The sequence below is a fragment of the Notamacropus eugenii genome, chromosome 7, assembly GCF_028372415.1.
Source record: "Notamacropus eugenii isolate mMacEug1 chromosome 7, mMacEug1.pri_v2, whole genome shotgun sequence".
Taxonomy (NCBI): domain Eukaryota; kingdom Metazoa; phylum Chordata; class Mammalia; order Diprotodontia; family Macropodidae; genus Notamacropus; species Notamacropus eugenii.
Genome location: NC_092878.1, coordinates 58,243,227 through 58,267,526, shown reverse-complemented (window position 1 = coordinate 58,267,526; position 24,300 = coordinate 58,243,227). Strand labels below are relative to the sequence as shown.

The window sequence follows — 24,300 nt, the reverse complement described above, 5'->3', positions numbered from 1 at the left end:
CCAGTGACACAAAACTAGGAGCAACTAATACACTGTTAGAAAATAGCTGTTCCAAAAAAGATCCAGAAGGCTTAGTATGATCTAGGAGCCAAAAAAAGCTATTGCAATAATGGGCGACATTAAGAAGGGCAGACTTTCCAGGAATGGGGAAGTTATAATCTCACATTCCTCTGCTGTCATCAGGCCTTATCTGCAGTTCTGGGCACCATAATTTAAGAGGTCATCTAACAACTAGAGAGAGTCCAGAGGAGGAAACCACATTGATGGTTTAGTCCATGTCATGGGAGAATTGGTTTAAGGAAATGGCAGCTAGGTAATGCAGTGGATAAAGCACTGGGTCTGGAGTCAGGAAGACCTGGGTTCAAATCTAACCTCAGACACTGACTAGTCATGTGACCTGGGCAAGTCATTTAACCCCCATTTGCCTTAGTTTCCTCATCTCTAAAATAGGAATAATAATAACACCCATCTTCCAGGGTTGTTGTGATGAATAAAGAGGTAATATCTGCAAAGTACTTAGTATGGTGCCTGGCACAGAACGAATACTATACAAATATTGTTGTTCAGTCACTTTTCAGTGCTGTGCAATTCTTCATGATCCCATTTGGAGTTTTCTTGGCAAAGATACTGGAGTGGTTTTCCATTTCCTTCTCCAGCTCATTTGACAGATGAGGAAACTGAGGCAAATGGGTAAAGTGACTTGTCCAGAGTCACATAGCTAGTAAGTATCTGAGGCAGATTAGATTTTAAAGTCTTTCCGGACTCCAGGTCTGACACTCTATCCATTGTATCACCTGGCTGCCCATAAACATATTGTGTATTTACATGTAAATATCACATATTTATATATAAATATCATTTATTTACACATAAGTATAAATAAAATTTATATGTAAATATTAGTTAATTTTTTTTGACTGGGAGAGGAGAATACCCTAAGGGGAGCATGGTAGCTATCTTCAAGTATTTGAAGGATTGTTGAGCGGAGAACAGATTAGATCGGTTCTGTTTGGCTCCAGAAGGCAGCAGGCATAAGTTTTAAAAAGGTAGGTTAGATGTGATGTCAAGAAAAACTCTTTAGCAAATTAGAACTCTCCAAAAGAGAAGTGGACTACCTTGAGAGGTGGTGAGTTCTCCCTCCTAGAGGGTCTCCAAGCAGGGTCTGGACCTGACCATTTGGGTATGTTATTGTGAGGACTTTCTTTCCATGTATGGATCAAGCAAGATCCCTTCCAGTTCTCTAATTCTGTGTTTCTGTGGTCTCCCATTGCCTAAATGATAAAATAAAAATTTCTTAATCTGACATTCAAGGATTTTCTCCATACTCTCAGAATTTTGAGTCTGTATCACTCATTTTCCATGAATTCTTTATTAATATTCCTGGTGTAGTAAGAACCTTTGGGGAGTGAGTTTATGGGAAGACATGAACAGTAGTCACAGAGGTTGGGCAGGCATGGATGGGTTCTGATCTGAATTGTTGCAGGGAGAACCCACATGAATGAGCTCATAGATCTCTCCTTTTTGTTCTTATCTTTTGTCTTTAAGTGTCATATGAGTTTATAGTTTATCTTAGTGGCAATAGGGAGACCCTGAAGATTCCTCTGCAAGTGAGTGATATAGTCATAGCTAGCTATAGGAAGATTATTGTAGTAACTGTATGGTAGGTGGATTGGACTGGAAAGAGACTGGAAATAGAGAGGCCTGCTGAAGAGGCTATTGAAATAGTCGAAGTGAGAGGTGATAAAGTCCTCAGTGAAGGTTGTGGTTGTTGGGAGAATCAGATGGATTAGAGAGATGTTGAAGAGATAGAATTGATATAATTTGCAATTGATTGATGGGGATGATGGTGAAGGAGAGTTGAGTCAAAGATGACTCTGGGGTTATAAACTGGGTTATGAGTATCAGATATAGGGAAATTAGGAGGTATGGATATAGGAGGATAGATGATGAGTTCCGTTTTGGATATGTTGTGTTTGAAATGCCTATGAGACTTCCTGCTAAAGCTGTTACAATGTAGGCAATTATTAACATGGAATGGAATTCAGGAGACAAAGACTGAATTTGTCAGGTTGGGAATCATCTACGTAGAGGTAATTGTTGTATCCATGGAAGATGATGAGAGAAAATATAGAAAGAGAAGAGGGACTAAGATAGAACCCATGCTTAGAAAGTAGAATGTGAATGATAATCTAACTAAAGAAACTCAGCAGTGGTGAGGCTGGTAGAAAGAGAACCAGAAAGAGTAGTTTCACAAAAACCTAAGGAAAAGAGGAAGTATTCAAAGGCTGGGATTAAGAAAAGGTCATTGAATTTAGAAATTTAAAGGCTAATCATAATTCCAAAGAAAGCAGCTCCACTTGAATAGTATGATCAGAAGTCACTGCAAAGGACTGAGACATGAGTGAATGGGAAGATAGGCAGCTTGAGTAGTAATGAATGGATTGAATTCAGGAAGACCTGAGTTCAAATTCTACCTCTGTGTGACTTCACAAGTCATTTAACATCCCAATTCCACGCCCCCCCTCCCCCCGCCCCGAAACAGGCAGCTAGGGGACCTATGGACAGAAGGACTTGAGTCAAATCCAGACTCAGACACTTACTAGCTATGTGACCCTGGGAAAGTCACTTAACACTCTTTGCCTCAGTTTCCTCATCTGTAAAATGAGGTGGAGAAGGAAATGGAAATGGAAAACCACTCCAGTATCTTTGCCAAGAAAACTCCAAATGGGGTCACAGAGAGTCAGACATGAATGAAATGACTCAAAGAAAACAAGTCCCCAAAGAAGTCTCTAAATCTATATCAAAGTTTCAGAGAATGTGATCTGAATAGACAGAGGAAGTCTTTCACCGGGATCTCCTTACACTGATATAATCACAAGTCCAGTTTTCATTTGTTTTGGGGTTTTTTTGAGTGTGTAGGAGGTAAGGAAGTGAAGACAATCATACAGACAGTTTTTTCTAGGAGTTTGACTGTGATAGGCGAGATCTAGGATGATAACTTGAGAGAATAGCAAAGGAATATTTAAATTCCTTTGAGAGAATAGTCAAAGGAAAATTTTTGAAGAATGGAGGAGGGCTTATTTGAAGGTAACAGTGAAAAACTCTGTGGGTAAACACAGATGAAAGATTAAAAGAAAGGGGGAGATAACTAATGGGACAAGTTCCCTAAGGGGATAAAAAGGGATGATGGGATCCAGGGCATATATAGATGTTTGAAAATGACTGGATATAGGTCCACATCTTCAGAGACTACAGCAAAGAAAAAAAGAGAATGCATGATCATGTACAGCTTTGAGGAATGGGGGAGACAAATGGTCTCTGATTTTTTGGTAAAGTAGGAGATGATATCCTTTCCTAAGGAGTTGAGAAAGAAGATGATGTCGTAGAGAAGAAAAGGTTTAGAACAATTGCTTTGAGAGTACAGTAGAGGGTCAAGTAGAGAAGAACAAAAATGCTGCTGTGCACCACTGAGGACTCCATTGAAATAAGATGCTATAAATTTCAGCACTTTACTAGGAGTAGAAAAGACAAACAATGGGGATAGACAAGGTTTGGAGTCTGGCAAGGCACAATAGGACAAGGGGCAAATGATTCAAAGGTAGAAGCAGCAGAAAACTGAATTACTTACTGAACCACTAACTGACTGACTAAAAGTGAATTTTTGTTGGCTAACAAGATTAAAAAAGGCTAGAGCATGGATGATAGAACGGACAGGAGTAGAGTGAGTGAAAGTCATGGTTAACACAAAGACCAGATCAGGAGTGGAGCAAAGGGAAGGACTGAAAGATAGAAAATTGTGGTCAGAGAAGGGAATTCCAGAGTTCTGGATCACAGAGGTAGAAAACTTATGGATAATTGTCAAGATCAAGGGAATAAGCACCCAGGTACTGGATAAGGTAAAATAGAGTTTCATGAGCTACATGATTACTGAAGTTGATATCAATAAACTGGGATGTCAAGGTATTCAATGGGAAACTGACATATATGTGTATTGATAATGCATGTTTTGTTTTAGTATAATCAAGTGCCTTTGATTGAATAAGATGGTTAAAGAAGATCTTCCCCACCCATTAATGGGCCTGGGAAGATTTGTAGAAAGGCCCACACCTTTTCTTAATGAGACACTGGTTCTCTAGGGTTGTGATGGCTCTGAAAAATGTATAAATACTCTGAGGTGAGGTTTTACTTTGGGGCTAACTCATTGGAAGTGTTTATTTGGCCAAATGAGACTCTGGGCAGCTGCTAAGGAACTCCCCAGCTTTGAAAACCCAGATGTTGGTGCTTCTCTGTCTGGTAACTATGTATGTATGGTCAGAGAGTTGGACCTGTCTGCTGATGTATGTATTGCTTATGTCAGGTAACTGGAAGCACCATCTGTTGATCTGTATTTCTCTGTATTTTCTCTGAAGTTCAAAGTGCTGACTTTTTCCCCGGAACTAAGTGAATGATATATGTGTTTGATTGTTGACCCCTCAAAAGTTGCTTTCCTTTTTAAAAAGCAGATCAAGAACCTCTGATAGCAGGCCCTCCTGTGTATGTTGGGGTGCTTGCTTTTACAATATGCTGAAAATATCATAAGTCTCCCAGAGATTTTCATAGCTCTTACTGGAGCTCAGAGAAAAAAAAAGAAAAAGAAAATATAATTAGATATTTCAGGAGAAGTTGTCTATAACTGCCTTCCAACCTAAGTTCCTACTCTCTAGGATCCTCTTAACTGATTCAGCCAGTTTCCCTTTTCTGTGCCCCCTGAAGAATTTACTCTTTCCTCTACTCTATTATCTGCCTACTCCCCACTCCAACTCACACCTCCAAAGCTTGTTCACACCCTATTTTCCCTCCCTGATATCTAGTGACTTGACAATAAAATTTGACCAGAGTAAAATGGATGTAAACTAGGCGTTCTCTCTTTCCTCTCTGCAAATTCTTAAGGAGACATTCCTCCCTTCTTCTCCAGCTGGCCCCAGACCAAGGTCAAAGAATTCTCCAATGCAGAAATCCAGGCTAATTATCTGGAGTTCATCCCCTCCACACCCACTTAGAAAATTAAAGTGACTAGGATGATGGAATTATAGGGGATTCCCTAGTCCCTCAAGTGTAGATTCATGTGATATTATATCATGGTGATCTGTCCAGTCTGTTTGGGGCTTATAGTCACTTTTAAGATTTCCCATAGGAATTACTCAATCATTCTTATCCCCTAGAAAAGATTCCTAAGAACTAAAATTCCATAAGAGGGTTGAAAAAATTGCCAGCATCTGGCTTAGACAGGCTTTAGGAGAGGAGTGCCAACTGACAAGCTTAAGTGGAAATATGGTCCCAGGAGGCCCATGGCTCTTTGACCATGTGATGATCATAGTTCAGTCACTGGGACATCCTGTTCTTCCTTCTGAGATGGCTCTTTTAGGGAAGTAGCTATTGCCTTTCTGGGGCAGGAAGGAACCTATTGTAAGTCCCTAAATTATCATTGGTTTGATCTCTCTCAGCCTTTTCAGGAACTGAAGAGAGGAAGGCCCAGCCCCCAAACAATGTTAACTGGAAAGAAGAACTAGGGAGTTAAAGGAGGGACAGGAACAATTCTGGAGCTAGGGGAAAGACTATCCCAAGCAATCAGGAATAATTGACAAGGAAAAAAGCTAGATGTTACAGTGGATAGAGCATGGGATATGAAGTCAGGAAGTCCTGAGTTCAAATCCATCCTCAGACACTTATTAGCTGGGTGAACTTAGGCAAGTCACTTAACTTCTTTTTGCCTCAGTTTCCTTAACTACAAAATGGGGATAATAATAGCAATCCTCCAAGGGTTGTTGTCAGGGCAAAATGAAGTAACAATTTTAGTTGCTGTTTTCTTTCAGTCGTGTCTGACTCTCTGAGACCCCCTCTGGAGTTTTCTTGGCAAAAATAATGTAGTGGTTTGCCTTTTTATTCTCCAGTTCGTTTTTACAGATGAAGAAACTGAGACAAACAGGGTTAAGTGACTTGCCCAGCGTCACACAGCTGGGATGTATCTGAGCATTTTGTAAATCTTAAAGCACTATATGTTATTAAGAAAATATATGTGATATTATAATACAATTATATATAATTATATCACAACTATATATTATAATCATAATATATTATATATAACCATAATATAACATATTATGTTATTATAATTATATATATTATTAAGATACCAATTCAATGACTCCCAAAGCATAACTTGGATATCCCTCTTATTTCTTATTTAGAAGGTAATCATGTGAATACATACCCACCTGGTCCTTTCTTACCTTGAAAGTGTTCTACTCCCATCTACATAGCTTATGTAGCCATACTTGTCTATTTGTTACTTACATATAGCATTCCACCTCCTTTCTCCATTCTCTCATCTTGATACCTTTACCAAAACCTGAATCACTTTTTTTCTTCATCTCTGACTCTTAAGATTCCTACCTTTAATGCTCAGCTCAAACATCAATTCCTTCAACAGTATTTTCTCTTGCTCCCCCAACTAGTTGCAATTCTAGTTCTTCCATTCTAGACTTACCTACCTTCCATCTACCCTCTATGTATCTTCTAATGCCCTATGTATTGACAGGTTGTTTCCCCTCCTCTTAGAATGTAAGAGTAAGAACTATTTTTGCCTTTATATTTCTCATGCTTAGCACAATGCTTGGCACACAGTGAGTATTTAATAAATGCTTGCTGAATGGTTGGCATTTGGATTTCCCCAGATGTCACAACCTCTTTGTTTACCAGGGTTGGCATCATCAGTCGATGCCCACAAAGATATCCCGAGTTCATAATCACAGAATTTGGGAGTTGGATGGGAACTCAGAAGGCATGTAACCCAAACTATATCTTCAATAGATCCCCACCACAGCATAATTGACAAATGATTATCCAACTTCTACTTGAAGACTTCCAAGAAGGGGGAACTGTAATGCCAATGAGATGCCCACAGCAGCTGCTATGGAAATGCATGGATATTTGCAGGGTGAATTTGCAAAATATAAACTCTCATCCTCAAAGAGGAAACCAAAATATTTATTCAGATACCAGAAAGTCAATTCCACCATGGTAACAACAAAGTTTGTACACATTACCAGTAGAAGGAGGACTGCCATCCCCAAGCCTTCCCTGTATTAAGCCTCCCCACAAACAAGCTCCCTTAGGCAAAATCCCTCCCTCTTTCACTCATGCTAGCTACTCTACCTCACTCTCTCCCAGTCTGCCTCACTCTCTCCCAGTCTGCCTCACTCTCACTTCCTGCTCCACCTGTTTGGTAAGCTCCTCCCACCATTGGCTCCATGTGACTCAAGCTGTGGACTGGGCAAGAGCTCAAAGCAGGTAAACATGGGTCTATTAAGGGGCAGGGAAGATCTTCAAATTCACTTAACATTACAGGAACTCACCACCTCTCCACACAGACTCTTCCATTTTTGCACAGCTCTAATTATTAGGAAGTTTGGGATTTTTTTTTTTCCTAACATGGCACTTAATTTTACCTCCTTACAACTTTTCATCCATGGCTTCTGGGGTCATTCAGAACAAAGTCTATTCCCTCCTTCACAGGATAGCATTTCAGATACTTAAACACAGTTATCATGTTCCTCCCAAATCTTCTATTCTCTACACTAAAACATCCCTAATTCCTTAAATCAAATCTTTTCTGATATGGATTTCAGTCCCTTCACCATCATCTAGACACTTGAGTTTGTCAATATCCTCTTAAACAGGCTTGGATGGATTAAGTGATGCAGTGACTAGAGAACTGGGCGTGGAGTCAAGAAGAACTGAGCCCAAATCCTGCCTCAGATACTAGCTGTGTGACTGAGCAAATCACAGTAAAGTGGGGATAATAATAGCACCAACTTCCCAGGATTTTTATAAGGATCAGTGAGTTAGCATATATAAAACACTTTGCAAACTAAAAGTGCTATATAAATGCTATTGCTGTTTATCATTATTGTCATTAAATTGTTGTACGCAGAACTGAGCACAATGATCCAGATGAGTTCTGACTAGGGCAAGGTTTTACAATGAATTCTAAGTAAATATGCTTAGAAAAAGCACTCAGTTGAACAAAAGTTTTAAAAGCACCTGTTAAAAACATTGTGTTAGGTGCTAAGAATCCAAAGACAAAAAAATCTAATTTCCTTCTAGTAGGAGGGGTCAGCAAATGAGCGATGCTTTGAAGGAAGCTAGGGTTTCTAGGAGGTAGAGGTGCATTCCAGGAAGTGCATTCCAGCTTTGGGAACCCCTTGTTAAAAGTATGGACATAGGAGATGGAATGTCATGTGCTGGGAACAGTTAACAGTCTAGTTTGACTAGAATAAAGAGTGAATAGCATGAAACAAAACCAGAAAGATAGGTGGAATTCAGATTGTGGAAGGTTTTTAAATGATCAGATGATGAGGCTATATTTTAATCTATAGGCAACAGTAAACCATCAAAGATTTTTGACTAAAGGGTTGAAATGGCCAAATCTATGTTTTAAGAATATCAGTTTGGCAGCTGCCAAGAGGCTGGATTGGAGATGGAGAGAAACTGGCAATAGAGAGTCCAATTAATTTATTAGTTCAGTGGTTTTCTTACTTTCAATTTTACTAAACTCTCCTTCAATTTTCAAGTTTTCCAATTTGATGTTTAATTGAGGGTTTTTAATTTGTTCTTTTTTTAGTTTTTTTTAGCTGCATGCCCAATTCATTGAGCTGCTCTTTCTCTATTTTATTGATGTAAGCATTTAGAGATACAAATTTTCCCCTAAGTATTGCTTTGGCTACATCCCATAAATTTTGGTATGCTGTGAGAGTCCAATTAAGTCCAATTAAGAAGAAGTGTCAGTAGTCCATGTGAGAGTCAAGTGGTGCAGTGGGCAGATCTCTGGACCTGGAGTCAGGAATACCTGAATTCAAATGTAGCATCAGACACTTATTAGCTATGGCAAATCACTCTTTTTGACTCAGTTTCCTGATCTGTAATATAAATCTGTAATAATGATAAAGAGTTATTGTGAGGATCAAATGGGAAAATATTTGTAACCTTAAATTTGTAAAGCTCTTTTGTAAAGGTTAAAGTGCTATATAAATGCTAGTTGTTTTTGTCATTATTATTAACCCTTCAGCTATAGTTTGATCTCCTCTTGATCATCTCATTTCTCCTCCTAGAAACACATGGCTGGAGAAATCCTTTCCTTCTAGGAGGTCAGTGTTCAAATGCTCAAATTCAGGAAATCTCAAAGTTGGGACAAAGCAACTCCCAAAGTTGGTGCTGTCCAGGAAAACTCCTTTTTCTAGCTTCCAGGATCACTCTGCCTAAGGAATTCAAAATCCCCCCCTCTTCCACACTGTCCCTGAATCACCCAGCCATGTTGTCTTTGCTGTGACCTTGTTCTGTAACTTACCATTTGCGCTCCTATGGACTAGAGGACAAGGGGAAAAAAGGAACTGTCCTTCACCACCACCGTCCTCCCTCCTGACTCCTCCCTCCCCCAACCCCTTGTACTCTAAGAGAAAATAAAAGGAAAAAGTCAAAAAGGGGATTCTGAAGACAGAGAAAACCCCCAAGGTGGTCTCACAGCTCACTTGATATAGACAAAGAATTAATCAATCAATAAACATTTGTTAAGCACCTACTATGTGCCCAGCACTGTGCTAAGTGCTAGAGATACAAAATGAGGCAAAAGATGATCCCTGCCCTCAAGAAGCTCACAATCTAATGGAGGAGGGGGGAAGGGAAACAAATATGTACAAATAAGCTCTGTTTATAGATATTTGTTTGACCATTTCCGTCATGTCCAACCCCCATTTGGGGTTGTTGGGGGTTTTTTGGGCAAAGATACTAGAATGGTTAACCATTTCCTTCTCCAGCTCATTTTACAGATGAAGAAACTGAGGCAAACAGGATTAAGTGACTTACGCAGGGTCACACAGTTTGTGTCTGGGGCCAGATCTGAACTTGAGAAGATAAGTCTTCCTAACTCCAGACCTGTAACTCCATCCACCGCACCACCTAGTATCCTCAGATGATCATAGATTTTACTGTTGGAAGGGACCAAATACAAGAAGATGAGGCCTAGAAAGGTTTAGGGTCACACAGCTAGTAAATGTCTAGGATGAGATTTCAACCTAATTCTCCCTGATTCCAATTCCTGTACAGGTCATGTTTCCTCCCCTGGGTCTTCCCAACAAGGTGTCAGTACAAATATTTACTTCCATTGGTAGCCCCCTTCCAAAGTCTCCAAACAAAGGTCCACATCCTGTAATCTCATCAAATTGAGTGGGAAAGTCATGAAATTGACCAAAGTCTTCCCTAACTAAACTTCCTTTCCATAGTCATTTTCTTGAGACCAGAGACTAGGTTTCAATTTCTGTCTCAGAACAGCGGAGCAAGTCTGTGTCTAGCTTTCACTTCCTGTAGGCTCTTACCAATCAGTAACACTGTTCACATAATCCAGTTCATTTTTCTAGATAGAAAGAGGACATGATGACTGGCTACAAGTCCACTACAATCTATTTTCACTTCCAGGTATTTTTGACCTTTCAAAGTTAAAGGAAAACTAATTGTTCCCCAAAACCTAAGACTTTTGGAGGGGAAGGAAAGGAAGTAAGAAGGAAGGAAAGAAAGAAGAAAAGAAGGAGGAAGAGAGGAAAGGAAGGAAGGGAGGAAAGGAGGAAAGGAAGGAAGGAAGGAAAGAGGAAAGGGAGAGAGGGAAGGAAGGGAATGAGGGAGGAAAAAGAGGGAGGGAGGAGAGAAAGGAAGATCATTCATATATCATTTTAAGACTCACAAAGTGCTTTCCTCTTAAACCTCTGTGAGAGGGGTAATACAAGTATAAATATCTCTGTAAGGAGTGCAGTGATTTGGTTTCTGGGGGGAAGTAGGACAAAGGTCATCATACACCACACATTCCATTCATGCAGTAAGGTATCAGTTCTCATAATAAACTTCCTCTTGAGACAATATTTCCATTCTTCAGCACTGGGGAATCACTCAAAGTCAAATTTAGATCTAGAGTCAGAAAGGATATAACTGACCATCTAAGCCAACCCCTTCATTTTGAAGATGAGGAAACTGAGGTATAGGAGGTTAAATTTCTTACCCAGGTTCTCTTAGGCAGTATCAGAGGTGGGATTTGAATTTGGACCCTCTGACACCAGAGTCCTGCCTCTGTTCATGGTATGAATTTTGTTCTCTTTTGATGTTCTCTTCTACCACTGATCCATAGCTTATTGAAAGCTGAGGCCAGGTGAACTAGATTGTCATAATATTCAAATAGTAAGCCCAGGCTCTGCCAGTGACTTGGACAGGCTAAAGTTGATTCCAATCAATGCTGACACTCCAGAGATGTTCCCCAGGTCCAGAGATGCCATGGTGGTGCAGACCCACTGTGTACATTCAAAATTTCCCCAGGGAACTTCAAGCTCACAGTAATACAATTCATCATGAATAAATGTCTTCTTGCAATCCACAGAAGACTAGCCTTTCCATGGGTTGTAGAGATATAGACCACAAATGTCTTTTACAAAATGACTGGTAGATAATTGTCACATGAGATTCAATTAATCAATAAAATATTAATTTTTAATTATGGATCAAGCACTTCCTTAGGCACTGGAGATATCAGTATGAAGAATGAAACAATACCTATTCACAAAAAGCTTACATCTTAATTGGGAGACAAGCACATAAATATATTTTAATTAAAGAGAGTAAATATAAATACTAAGAAGTTGAATATAAGGAGGGTATGAGCTATTGGGGGATCAAGAAATGCTTTATGTAAAAGGGGGTGTTTTGAACTGAAGGAAGAGAGAAATTCTACAAGGTAGAGGTGGGAAGGTATTACATTCCAGGCATGTAGGATTGCCAACACAAAGGTACAGAAAATAGATGGAAGGTCATGGGTAAGGAAAAGAGAGAAGGCCAATTTGGCAGGATCAAATAATGAAAAAGGAAGAGTAATTTATAATATGGATAGAAAAATAGGGTTGGGGCAGATTGTGAAAGTCTTCAAAAGCTAAACAAAAGAGTTTGCACTTTATCCTAGAGGCAATAGGGAAGTGAGCAACAAGACAGAGGACTAGATACTTTCTCTGATCCCCATGACCCCTTAGACCTCTCCAAAAGAGAAATTATGTGCCAAGGATAAAGCAACTTCAGATGTCTCCATGGTCTAGAACACCCAGAATCCAGGTAGCAAGACTCTACTAGCAGATAGAAGGACATAAAACATGCTAACAACAAAACCCACCCTTACACCCCAGTCTCTCCTCCCTCTTTCTAGGGCCATGGAAATTCTTGCGCCATGCTGTGGAAGTTTACTCAAGCTTCAATAACTAACTTGGCCATAGTCCTTCGGGAGCAAAAGCCTGTCAGGGGCTGCAACCTACAAATACCAATGCTGCAAAGCTCTGAACTGCTAGTGCCCAGCTAGAGAACTGAGGAATAGAAGGAGTGGGATAGGTCACTATGTGTGTGGGGGCTGTGGAGCACTCCACCAAGACTGAGAAAATTAGCACAGCATCCAGTTGGGGCTAGTTCTGATCACTCAAGTCAGTTGGGGCAGGCTGGTCAACAGTGAATTGCCTAGTATAGGAGGAGGCTGAAGCACTTTGAGATGTAGGCTCCAAGGAAACAGTAACCAGAGAGGAGAGAGTCAGAAAGTGAATGATAAGGAAAATAAGGGGGAGAAAGACTGAAATTGCCAAAAATTTCAAGAAAAAGTAAACACAAAGTCCTTGAACACACACAGACGATCAATAGGAAAAACAGTAACAACAGAGGGAAATGATGGCCTCTAGATAAGCAAATGAGTTCAGGCATCTGTAAATCAATAGATGCACAACAAAGGAAAATGATCCAAAACTTAATTAGACAAAAGATCCTGTCTTGAGAACATAAAGAAATTGGCAGCTGCTATTGTTGAATTGGAAAGGAAATGACATGGTCAGATTAGAAGGAAGAAATAACTGAAAGAAAATCCCTTTGGCAGTAGTGTGCAGGATGGAGTGGCATGGGGAGAGGTAATAATCTAGGTGAGAGGGAATAAGGTCCTAAAAAATAAAACTCTACCTTCTACAGGAAGTCTTCCCCCAAACCCTCTTAATTCTAGGGCTTTCCTAGTCAATTATTATATCACAAGGGTGGTGTCTCGACTTGCATATGAATTGGATTTAAATGAGGCAGAGCCTCACATCTGCCTCACTCTCTCCTCCAGAGTTATCAAAATCAAGTTACAAGACAAAAGTCAGGACAACTGGTGATGGTCCAGAATGCTGTGGGTGACCTTGGTCTTTCGATATTAAGGTCTTTCCCAGGTCTCAGTTTGTCTGAAGCAAGGCCTATTCAATGACTAAGGGCTACCTAAGAACTGTTTGAAGACAAGGACTGTTTTTTGCTTCAAATTTAGCCCAATGCCTGGCACACAGTAGGAGTTTAATAAATGACTGATTGATTGGTTGGTTGGTTGATTAAAGAAAGATAATGACTGTATGAGGGGACACAGGAGGCCAGATATGAGAGATATGGTCACTAATTAGATATGTGGAGTGAGGGAAAAAAGAAATCAAAGATAATACTGATTACAAACTTGGTAAACTAAAGGATGATGATGTCTCTGTCTGAAATAGGGAAGTTTGGAAGGAGGGTGGTTTGGGGGAGGGGAGGAAGTCCTTTTTAGACATGATGAGTTTGAAATATCTTGGGGACATCCAGTTTGAAATATACACCAAGCAGCTGGTGATGCAGGAGTGAAGCTCAGGGAAAAGACAGGTCAGATGAATGGATTTGATATGAGAGACTATATTCTCTCATAGTGCAGAACTATAGAGTGCAGAACACTACATCTTCAGTTCTCTTGGCTATTTCTGCACAGTCCTATAAATTCAGGTGGAAAGAACCTAAGAACAGTTGCTGGGCATAGATTAGGTTCTCTGTGGTTTGAGGCGGCACTTTCCCCAACCCCATTTTCCTTACCCAACGCAGGTTTGGTGGAATTCAGCTTCTGATAAACTGATGCCTGATTTTCTTCATGAGTGCACTTGACATATGTGTGACCAGAGTCTACATTAGTAGTGAAAAATAATTTGCTTTTTTTGCTAAAAAATATCCCATGCTGCTTTTTCCGTTTGGGAGGAGGAGTTTTATCCACTTTGCTGCACTTTCTCCTTCTTTCAAGACACAATGCAAGTATCATCTTCTATACAAAGCCTTTTCTTATCCCCTTAAGCTTCTTCTAAGGTAGATTCTGGATAATCCTAGATGGCTCATTTAGCTTCTGTGTACCATACCTGAGGAACCAAAGCCAGGTAACACCTGTTTGTTCATTGTCAATCTCAATCTGTGATTGATTTCTTGAATCTTCCCAGCACTCGGCAAAGTATTGTTCATCCTTGGCTCTTAAAGAAGACCATGATATCAGGAAGATGATGCTACAACTTGCAAGTGAATTGGATTTAAGTGGCAGGGCTGTATAAAGTCACCAACCTCACTTTCTCCTCCAGAGATTTGGGTCCAGTGGCCAGATATAGATCAGGATAACTGGAAATGACCTTTACCTAGCATATAGTAAACACTAAAGTGTGTATTGACTAACTGAGCAGTTTCCCCAGCTTTATACACTTAGGAAATTGTCCTTTCCTTACAATCAATGACAGATGCTCCTATATATTCTGGCCATAATTCAGCTGATCAGCCACTTGAGATAATCTGAGACCGTCCATCTGATCTTTTGACTATCATGCACTAAAAATAGCCTTTTTACATGTAATACAAAATCAAGCATCTAGGCAATGGATAGTGTGCTGGGCCTGGAGTCAGGAGGACCTGAGTTCAAATCCAACCTGACATTTACTGTGACCCTGGGCAAGTCATTTCACTCTGTTTGCCTCAGTTTCCTCATCTGTAAAATGAACTATAAAATGAGTATCTTTGCCAAGGAAATGCTAAATGAGGTCACAAAGAATCAGACAAAACTGAATAACTTAAATAATAACAAACAAAATCAGAGGACTTTTGTCCCTCCTATTGAAGGTATTGAGAACTTCGAAAGATTTAAGAACTCTGATCAATACATCATGAACCAATGAATCGTGATTCCAAAGAACCAATGATGAAGCATACTACTCACTCCCAGACAGAAAGGAGAATGACCTAAGTTAAAGAACAAGATAGATTTTGAATTGCCAGTGTGGAAATTTGTTACACTTGACTACACATATTTGTTACAAGAATTTTGTTTTCATTTTTTTCTCAGTGGGAAGGAAGCAGGATGGGTAAGAAAGCATATTCATTGGAAAATATTTTTAATGAACCAAAAAAGAAAGAAGGAAAGAAAAATATTGAAAGTTTTCTTGGTACGACCAAATTGTCTATTCAGCTTCCCAAACGTTTCAACTCTATGAACTTGGAATACTGCATTTTCAAGGAACATGAGACCCAAAAAGCAGGTCTCCTGAGGTTTTTCCATTAGCCACTTCTATTTCTTTGTATCTGTTCTCTCCCTCTATTGCACTTACCACTTAGGGGAGTATGCCTTAACCAAAACTCACAGACTTACTCATTTGGAAGACAGGAATACTCCACTGAAGAGGACCATAGCTTCATATATTAAGTGCTTTGTATTTGCCCTTGGAGGTTGACAATTCTCAGGGTCCATGTGGTGTCTTCTCCACTGATATGTCTCTTGCTTGGAGCACCAGGACTTTAAAAAAAAAAAACTAAACAAAAGCTCTATCTCCTCATCTTTAATAGTAGAGTTAGTAACTAGTTTCCAAACAACCTCGCCAACATCGTTCCCTTTAATGATGATTTAATTGTCTAACAAAAAAAGATTCTATATTTTAGGCACAAGTCTTCCGGAAACAATTTGTTACTATTATTCTATATTTGAGCCAATTCTAGTTTAAAGAGAGAGATACACAGACCTGCATGGGCCCTCCAGTGCTCTCCAACATGCCTCTACCCCAAGAAGATTGGAAGTCCCATTTGTAGGAATCTTGAACAAGGAAAAGACCAAAGTATGTTAAAAAATATAGTTTGAGATTAACATTCCAGAATGGTCTCTACTCCATTCTACCCTTGACCACTCTTCTTAAGAAATGAATGGGTTCTCTTCCTATGATCAATATCTTAACTTTGAATGAAAAAAAAGGATACTGCCCTGTATCAGTAAGCACCCCGACACACACAGGTTCTTTGATCTGCTTCTCTAAAAGGAAAGGAAACTTCTGAGGGGTTAACAATCACTTTAATCAAGCACATATATCATTCACCTAGTTCAGGGGAGTCAGGACCCTGAACTTCAAAGAAAATACAGAGAAATCAAAGATCAACAGATATGACTTCCTCTGTCTGACCATAATCAATACACATACCACACCTCAGAGTCTTTATAGTCTTTTTAGAAACACAGGGTATTACATCCCTTGAGAACTAGTACCTCATTAACAAAAAGTGTGGACCTTCCTACAAATCTTCCCAGACCCAACAATGGGCAGGAAAGATCCTCTTTAATCACATTATTCAGAAGCATTATATTTCTTGGTATAAACAAAAACAGCAAAAGATCCTACTTTGTATGGCCTCACATGCCCTTAGGTCCTCCAATCACTTCTAGTAAAGCAATGATATTATCTAGACAAGGGTTAAATTTGGTTATCTGCTTTAATCCATGTCCCTAAAAAAAAGGCCTGTTTCAACTGATTTTCCATAAAGAAAAAAATCTAGAAAGGGTTTTAGCCTAGAAAAAAAGTTATTTCTAAATATTTCTAGTTGAATTTAAAAGGTTTTTAATATGTCTCCACAGAATTTACTACCATTTCAAAGTTTATATAATGTGGAACGTACTTTGCCAGCCTCCTTACATATCTTAAATGGTACCTGATATTTCCCCAAATTGTTCACAGCATGGTTCTTTCAATGCCTTGATCAAAATACTCAGGGTATTCAAGGAGGCCTAGCATCTCAGACGTAAGGATGCTATCCACCTTTGGTGTCTACCTGGTACTAATTCTCACCTGTGGCTCTAAGAAGCCATAGGACATGTGCAGCGGCCACACCCCAGTAAACCATCTCAGCAGACTGGCTAAACCAGGTTGAGGGGAACCAATGGGTCTTAAATCCATCATTGAATTGGGAGGCGGGGGACTGGGGTTATCTACTCCAAGCATGGATGGATGAGAACAATGTGTTCTAATTGCCATGAAGGCAGTTGAAGCAGACACCATGAAGTGCTTAGAATTTGGTCAGACGTTGAAGATGCCTATCTGGGCCAGTCATCCTGACCTTTACCTTGCCTCTGGATTTCAGTGACTGGAAGAGAAAACAAGGCTGACAACTTTGTGCTACTCTGCTTCACTAAAATCCAAATCACCCACAAATCAAGACATCACCCAGTGATGATTGGTCCTCTTCTAAAATGGAGGACAAACCATAATTAACAGTTGATATGTACACCCAAAGCTAACAATCCAAAATGAGAATCCAATTCCTTCATTGTGCACTGATTTTCCAATTACTAGATAGTCACTGTGATTTTTAACCCAACATTCAATCATAATAGCAACAAATATCTGTAGATGGGGTGTATATATATGTATATATATATATACACATACATATATACACATATATATGTGTGCGTATATTATATACATCTATATATTATATATATACATACATATTATATACAATATATATATACTCCCTAGCTGGAGTCAGACACAGACAGATTCAGGTAATTGGGGATGCTTCCTCAGAGAAAACTTACACAGAATTGACAGATTTGAAGAGCAACTGTGATGGAGGTGATATATTCTCACATGCAGGATTCTGGAAACAGAGAAATTGAGAGAGACACAATGGTGGCTGGATTTGACACCCAACTGTGATGGTCCCACTGCGGTTGTCAGGATTAAATTTGTGACAGTCAAATCAGCCTCTGGGGCATTTCAACTGGCCCCTTTAAATGCTGGGTTTGCAGGGACAGACAGGAGCATGAGTCAGACTCTAAAGTGAAGTCCTTGAGACCTGGGCAGAGGGACCCTGGGTCCCAGTTTGCCCAGACAACTATGACCATGAGATGCAATGACATTTCCATAGTACTCTCTAATCCAGTTGTTAGTTAACTGCCTGAGTTCTCCTTCCACTCATACAGCCCATTGAAAGAAACTGAACTTCTTAGGTTCCCAAAGTGGGTGATACAAGGGGCACTGGAACATTTCAAGGTGGGGGTGGTAGTACACTTGGGTGCAATTGGAGGCTGTTGAAAAAAAATAAGGGAGTAGTGGAAGCATAAAGAAAGAAGAGAAGAGAATTTTGGAAAAACATTTATACATGTTTCATCTGTTGTGTAACAGAGTTTAAGTCATATTGATTATATTTGTGTGTTTATTTGGAAAGTAATATAATCAATATGACAAACTCTGTTACACAACAGATGAAACACATAAGCATGTATTTCCATTGTTGGGAAGTCTAGCATGCATTACAGTACAATACTATACAGTTACATGATGTGATATTGCTTCATCAAAATTTCAATGCAGGAAAAAACCCACAAATTTATAATAAATTATTAAATTTAAGATGCATCATTTTAAAAAATTTTTATATTTTTTGAAATGAAGCAAATTATACAAAAACATTACAGGGTTAAAGAAAGTAGATTTCCATAGGGTACTGAATAATTTTTTTAAAAAGGGGGCAGTAGGCCAAATACATTTGGGTACCTCTATTCGAAGTAACGCCCCTTTCCTGTTCCTTTGGTGTGTCTAGGAAATTGATTAGAGGAGGAATGGACTCCAGCATAAAGGAGGTTTCTGCTTAGGAGAACCTGGATCCTGAGTTCCATTATCACATGATGAATATGTGTGAAGGGCTGTCCCCACACATATAGCACAAGAGTGTCATTGTATGGTTCTAAGGCAAGCAGAATAGAAATCTCTAACCTCTTCTACCCCACCCTTCTCCAAGAGACACTTGATTTTCTTACAGGAGGGAAAGTAAGAGGCTTTCCAGAAACATGGCCACTTTCCTCCCTTTGGAGAGAGGATGTTCCAGGTTAGAAGTCTACCCTCTTAAATATTATTAGACTAGGGGATGTGATTTACAGGTTCAATCTAACTTCTGATCACTGTTTCAGTTCAGAGCATTGCCCTCTACTAATGAGGACAGAATCCTGTACTAATGGACTTTGGAACTTGGGTTACAAATGCTTCTACTTTCACTATGCATTTACTAATCTAATTAAACTGTGTGTTTAATTTCTCACCTTGAGTGAAGGAAGAATGAATAAAATCATAGACTAGGAAGGAAAGGGAAGGAGTTGAAAGAGAAAAGAAAGGAAAATAAACGGAGGGTGGCCAAATAGGTGTGGTGGGGGAGGGGCGGGCTAAGCCTGAGATTGACACATGCTCCTAGGCAGAGCCTGGGACTCAGCACTGGCTAGAGTGTTAGCCAATTGACAGTCACTTTATGCCCCTGGAATTCTGATTGTACAGAACCCATAAATCAATACTGCTATACAACAGCACAATAGTCCTTTTGAAACAATTGGTCAGGCCTAAAAAAGTCATATCAGAAAAACTGGCTATGCAATTCAGCAAAAGAAACTATTTAAAAAGAGAAATATTTTAGTAACCCCAGAAATGCAAGGGCATTCAAAGACTAGATATCCCAGAAGAGTGTCAGAGCTGAGAGTCAAAACCAGTTCTCTTCACCTGTCTGGCATTCTTTCAGTCAATTAATAAGCATTAGTAAGCACCTACTATGTGCCAGGAACTATGCTAAATGCTTGGGATACAAAAAAGGGGCGAAAGACAGTCCCTGCCCTCAAGGAGCTTGTAATCTAATAGGGTTAATGGTAACAGGTAATTAGTTCATGTCCTCACTCAGGCTGGAGAGTTTTGGGCGACCCTCAACATTTGCAAGGAAACTTGGCTTTGACTTTAGTATAATTGACTCTGGGAATAATTCAGGCATAAGAATTGTTGATGTGAGCTTACGTCCTTGACACAAAGGGATAAATTCTATTTGCATGCTTTCTACTACCCTCTTTTGTGCCCCCTACCCACTCCTCATCGCATGCCTACCCAGTACTATCATCTCTTTCCACTTTTCTCCATCATGTCTAGTTAAGTTACCTCAAGTAAAAGTCTCAGATACTACCTTGGACAAGAATCCAGGTCTCATCAGAGATGGCTAACTTGTCTGACAGTGATTCTACTTATATGTCTCCCTCATATTCAGACCACTGACAGCACATCTGAACCAGACAGATCTTTCACTCTTCAGGGAGACACCAGAAAAACATCTCTGGGTCCTGATCCCTCTCTGAAACAACAACCTTGACCTTGATGATACAAAAAGGGTATATAAACAAGAAAAAGAGAAGCAATTCATTTACAAATGTAGAATCATATCCTTTAGCCCTCATGGTCTCACCAGAGAATTCTAATGCCAAGTATAGCAAAGACTCAGTACTGTGAACCAGTTAGTCATTCAATAAGCATTTATTAATTTAGTCATTGGGCAAAGCACTATATGGCTACAAAGAAGAAAAAAAAGGTCCTCACCGTCAAGGAGTGTATATTTTAACAGGAAAGACAACATGTAAATAACTAGGTATGTAAACTTGCAAGTAACTAGGTACATGCAGGATATATATATATATATATGTATATATATAATATATATGTATGTGTATACAGAATAAATGGAAGGTAATATGAGAGGAGAGGAGAAGGTACTAGCAGTTTCAAAAGGCCTCTTGTAGAAATTAGGCCTTCTACTGAGTCCTGAAACCAAGGTAATCGAGCATTCCAAGCATGGTAGACAACAGATGCAAAAGCATGGAGATGGCACATGAAATATTGGTCCAGCCTGGGTAGACTTGTATGCACTGATGCAAAGTGAAGTAAGCAGAATCAAGAAAACGTTATACACAGTAGCAGCAATGTTGTAATGGTGATTGATTAGCTCCTCTGATCAAGATAATGATCCAAGACAATTCCAAAGGACCCATGATGAAAAATGCTGCCCTCCTTCAGAGACAGAACTGATGAACTCTTTGTACAGATCAAAGAATACTTTCTTCATTTTATTTATTTTGCTTTTTTTTTTAACAACATGGCTAACATGGAAATATGCATGATTTCATCTGAATAATTGATACCATATTGTGTGTCTTCTCAGTGGTTGTGGGAGGGCCTGGAGGGAAGGAAAGAGTGTGGAAGTCAAAATTTTTTAAAATGAATGCTAAAAATAAATGAATGGATGGAAAAATGAATGAATGAACAACCAAGTAAATAAATGAGAAATATTGGTTTAAGGAAATGTAAGTAGGACAGTGTGGCTGAATCATAGAAGGTAGGCATGAAGTACAAGAAGATTCAGAAAATAATAAGGGTTCTGATTATGAAAAGCTTTAAATGACAAGCAAAGGAGTTTAAATTTGTACTGGAGATAATAAAGAGCCACTGGAGTTCATTGCGCAAAGGAGTAATATGCTCAGATCTGTGTTTTTTGCAGTATCAGCATAGCAGCTGATTGGAGGGTTGGAAAGGGGAGATATTTGAAGTAGAGGCTCTAATTAAGACGCTATTGCAATAATGCAGATGAGAGGTGATAAGGACCTGCACTCAGATGATGGCAGTGTCAGTGAAGAGGACGTAGAGAAAAGAGATGTGAAGATAGAAAGTACAAGATTTGGCAGTGGGTTGGTTCTAAATAACCTCAGCTAGCTGAGCCAGCTGTCAGTCCTAGGAAAATAACAAGCAAGCAAAGTGTGAGTCGGCCTGCCTCAAGTCTTTCTCTGCTCTAAACTGTCTTCTATTTAGCCACCAAAACGGTTTTCTTTTCTTTGGCACTTGGCGTCAACTGAACTGCCCAGGGTCATACAGCTAGTGTGTCTGAGGCAGGATCAGAACTCAGTTCCTCCTGACTCCAGAGCCAGTGTTTAATCCACTGAGCCACCTAGCTGCCCTAGTGATGTTCCTAAAACACAGGTCCTCAGGATCAAATACAAAATTCTGTGTTTGGCATTCAAAGTCCTCTTCCTACCTTTCCAGTCTTCTTACACCTTTCTCCTTGCTATCTCTTCTTCAGACTAGTTACACTGGCCTCCTGGCTGCTCCATCTCTCAGCTCTAAGCATTTTCTCTTGCTGTCCCCCATGCATGGAATTCTCTCTCTCTTCATATCTGCTTCCTGGATTCCCTGGTTTCCTTTAAACTAAACTAAAATCTCATCTTCTAGATGAAGCTTTTTCCAACCCCTCTTAATTCTACTACCTTCCTTCTCCTAATTATTTTCTTTTCATCCTAAATATAGCTTGTCAGCATGTATTTATTCTGTTGCTTCTTGTCTTTACCATTATATTGTGAGCTCCTTCAGGGCAAGAACTGCCTTTCATCTCTTTTTGTATCCCAGGCACTTAGCACAGTGCCTGGCATATAGTAGGTGCTTAATAAATGTCTACTGACTAACATAACAGGCTTCTCATAGTTCATGAAGCTATTTACCTGTAGGTGAACAAGAGTTACTCTCCTTAAACTCTGCTCATAAAGGACAGTGTTCTGCCTATGCCTGACAGATATGATTCACAGGTGGTCAGGGGTTCTCAGATAAGAAAAATGGGAGCCCACCAAGTTAAGCCCACACTTAACAGCTCTGACCTGCAACATTCAATTGAAGGGTACTGGAGCCATCATCCTCAGAAAATAAAACTGGTTCTTGGCAGCCTCTTACCTTAAAAAGGATCTGATAAATTAATTCACACTGTGCTAAGCTGGTGACAGTTTAATGTGCTGCTTCTCCCAGGAGTATCTGCATGTTAACAGATGACAATGTCTTAAGCTAAAGAAATGAATCTTTAGTGGTAGACTTTTAGGCAGTAATCTCAGGAGTGGGGGGAAAATATCTGCTTTTCCTCTAAATGGGTGACTTTCAGAGGAATTATGGAATTTTAGGCAGCTGCCTACTTAGCCTATACATAGTCAATGGCCACATGTTTGACAGAGAACCTAGACTCTGCACAAGACAGCTCTGGGTCCTATAGTTGCTACTGTTTTAAGAGTGGGGAAGGAAGGAATTTCAGAATGTCACCAAAGCAGAGTCATTCCATGGTCCAGGCAGGACTGAGTGAAAAAGTGACAGATAAGACAATCTGATGAGGTATGTGAAAAAACATTCATGTATTATTTAAGTCAGAGGGTAAAAGCAATCTTAGGAAACATAGCATAAATAATCAAATACATTAAGTTAAATCCTAAACTTTAACAAAAATTTCCATTTTATAACTTGCAGATCATTAAGTTTGTCTGAGATGGAGTTAAGAGAGATTGACTGTTTGATGTATCAGAAACATGGCAGCAACTCAGCCTCAGAACTGAAGAAAACTTTCATGCCTTAATCAGTTCTTACTGCCAGATTCCACAAGATGTTATTTTGTTGTTTCTCCTTCATTTTCAGAGGACCCATAACATCATGGGTGATATCTTGGGAGTGAACTGGATTTAAGTGAGGCAGAGTGGCACAAAGTCATCAACCTCACTCTCTCTTCCAGTCATCAAAGTCCAGTGGCAGGACAAAAGTCAGGATGATTGGCAATGGCCTGGGATGCAGTGGATGACCAAGGTCTAAGCACTCTACAGAGCCTGCTTTGTGGCCATTGAACAAATTGTCCTCATCTGCCATTCTGTTGGGGAAAATCTTCCACAGGTTACAAAGGACTGAGAAGATAACTCTCTAACCTCTATTATTTCTATAAAGATGGGGAGATTTATTCTACCACCAGTTTAGACTCTCAGAAAATTTCTGAGTATTTCTAACAACCTGATTTCTAGTTCTCAAGAACGGCCAAATCAGACTATCTGTTCATACATTTCTCTTGGTTTTGTATGCAATATGATAGTAATGACAATACTTAGGATGACTCTGAGAACTCCTTAATGTAGTTATGACATCCACTAGAGCAGACTGTAACCCACAGGAATTTTCATCCTGTGTGGTTCTTATAATAAATCCTCCATAGGGGATCTACCCAATATGTTAAAAGCCTTTCTCTGATCCTTTTAATATCTTATGGGGACCAGTGTCCCCATATGAAAGAGAGAGGTTCTGTTTCTCTTAACTCTACCTCATTTAAATCCTATTCACATGAAAGTCAAGACATCACCTATGATGTCATCGGTTCTCTACAAAAATGAACAACAATGTAACAGAAGTTTTAGATCATGTCCACAGCACCTACCATGCAGGTACCCTGCTTCTTGGAGAAGACATCCTGCATTTCCCTACCAGGTAGACAGACACT

The 24,300-nt window shown here is 39.5% G+C and overlaps 1 long non-coding RNA gene across 2 annotated transcripts in view; it reads left to right on the top strand.

The window, feature by feature from the left end:
• The window catches only part of LOC140513603 (uncharacterized), an 88,558-nt gene that overhangs the window by 50,935 nt on the left and 13,323 nt on the right, over positions 1 to 24,300 (top strand). The gene's annotated exons all lie outside the window — the stretch shown is intronic.